At 43.0% G+C, this 2266-nt stretch overlaps 1 pseudogene; it reads left to right on the forward strand.

Annotated features, from left to right (window-relative positions):
• Positions 1–1210: 1210 nt before the first annotated feature.
• Positions 1211–2021, forward strand: LOC123408600 (annotated as a pseudogene).
• Positions 2022–2266: the final 245 nt, after the last annotated feature.

The following is a 2266-nucleotide window of genomic DNA, read 5'->3' on the forward strand; positions in this document are numbered from 1 at the left end:
GCAAGTCCTCTTTTGGGGATTTGCTTCATATCTCTCCTGTAGTTCCTCCTCGAGAAGCTCTTGTTGATTTCATAGTCATGAGGATTGATACCAAGAAGCGCCTCCTCAAGTATGTTTGTTGTTTTCCTTGCTTTATTTATTTGCATAAAACCCATTTTCTATTTATGTTTCGAAACATATATCGATTTCATATGTCTCACTGGTTAAATGATCGCAAGAAGATCCACTTCACAAGAGATATTATTAAGAAGATATTCAATGTACCACGTGGTAGCAAGCCGCTAGAATTCGGCAAAAGGGGAAAAACATATTTCTCCGAGGTTTATTTGGATGGTGAAAGGGCTCCAATATCCACGAGAGTTGATGTTTTTATCAATTGTCGATGATGACAATGAGGATACATTGATAGGTCATGGATTTTACTTTGCCTTTCATTGGTCCTAGCTCCTGGGAGAGGAAACATGGTGCCTCTAGATTATTTATACACCTTACAAGATATGAGTGTTGTCCATGAGTTCCAGTGGCACGAGCATATTATGTTTGATGTGATGAGGGAAGTTAAGCAATACCAGGATAAGAGGAACGATGTTAAACTGAAATTCCTGATTGGCGGTTGTCTACCAATGCTTCATTCCCGTTACAACCCCATTTTCTTATTTCTGGACAATCCTTCGTTTACAGTGGATTATGCGTCTTATTTTTTTGCAGGTAATTTACATGGACTACATCGACATTCCAAGAGGACGTGTAGTTGATCATACCATCGAATATTCTCTGCCACGTGCTTGTTTTGTCCAGGATTTGGATTTCACCGTCGTTGTCACAGTTGACACCCTAGAAGATGGTATCGGGAAGTGCCCTGTAAGTATCCTTCTTTCAATTTTTGGAAACAATACCTTCTGGTTTCTTTGTTGCAATTGTAACTATGTATTCTTCTCACATTTTTCATATGTTTTTCCATTGCTTTGGTTTTTGGAATCCAGTTCAACTCCATTACACTGTACGCAACAACCAAGTTTCTCACATACGTAGACCAGCTTACCTAGTTATCCATCCAAGCTAGTGTGACAGAGGAGCCCCTCGAGATTAATAGCCAAGGTGGAGCTGGTGCATCCGCAACACACATTTTGGATGTGTCGGATAAATCGCGCACACAAGCAAAGCTGCAAGGGGAGTCGTTGAGGGCGCTCGAGGACCATCTAAGGGTGGTATGGATGGTGCTCATGGCACAACGGGGAATGTGCATGAGCCACCTCCGGATAACATGAAGGGTCGTGATGATGTGTGTAGCTCTATGGAGGAGTGGTTGCATCCACTACTTACATTTGAGGAGTTAGAGGTGAGCCATATAGTATTTATTTTTTGCAACTCTCTTTTTTTCCGGCATCAGATCTTTTTGGTTGAGAGAAATATCAAAACTATGTAGCTAATGTCGTTTTTCCTATTCTCTGTGTTTGTTTCTATGCATTCTAGCTTCCTCCCACATATGTGTGCCATATACAACAAGCATAAAGAGATCTTTGCTACAGAACTTAAAGTTGTAATGAGGTCATTCGAGAGGTTGTTGCAGGGCATGTACTGCAAACGATTGGCCCTAATGCTGTTTGAGGTATCCAAAGCTGGATCCAGGAGCAACGAAGCCAAATATGAAGGTCCAAATGTCACTTTCAATGTACCAGTAGCTCCTGCTGCGGGCATGTGTGGTGCGAGTGTCACTCGACCATTCGCGCTACAGTCAAATAGTGATGATTGCCCGCATCAGACTGCAGGCATGGGTGATGCAACTGCTAGTGACTCGTCTCTTCAGTAGCAAAAGCAATCAGATGGGACTATAGAAAATACTGATGCAACTCCTAGTGGCTCGTCTCCGTAGTAGAACAAGCAAACAGATGGGACTACAACAACTACTAATGCAATTCTTAGTGTTTCATCTCCACAACAGCCTAAGAAATCGGATGGCACGAATGGGACTAGAGCAACCACTGAAGCCACGGTCACGTATCATCTCTGCAGTAGGCTAAGCAATCTGATGGCACGAAGAGTGAGGATCCAGCAGTGGAAGTTGGTCACATAAATGTTGCCCAACCACCCATCAAGAGTGAGAGTGAGCACATCAATGGCAATGATCACCGCAATGCCAAGGGAGAAGATACATGCAGCAAGGCAAAAAGCATTGAACATATGTCGCCTCGTAGCCCAAACGACCCATGCATGAATTTGATTAGGAGGCCATGCACACTTGAAGATGGCCCTTCATTTGTCTTGT

Source organism: Hordeum vulgare, chromosome 7H (genome assembly GCF_904849725.1).
Source record: "Hordeum vulgare subsp. vulgare chromosome 7H, MorexV3_pseudomolecules_assembly, whole genome shotgun sequence".
Classification (NCBI taxonomy): Eukaryota; Viridiplantae; Streptophyta; class Magnoliopsida; order Poales; family Poaceae; genus Hordeum; species Hordeum vulgare.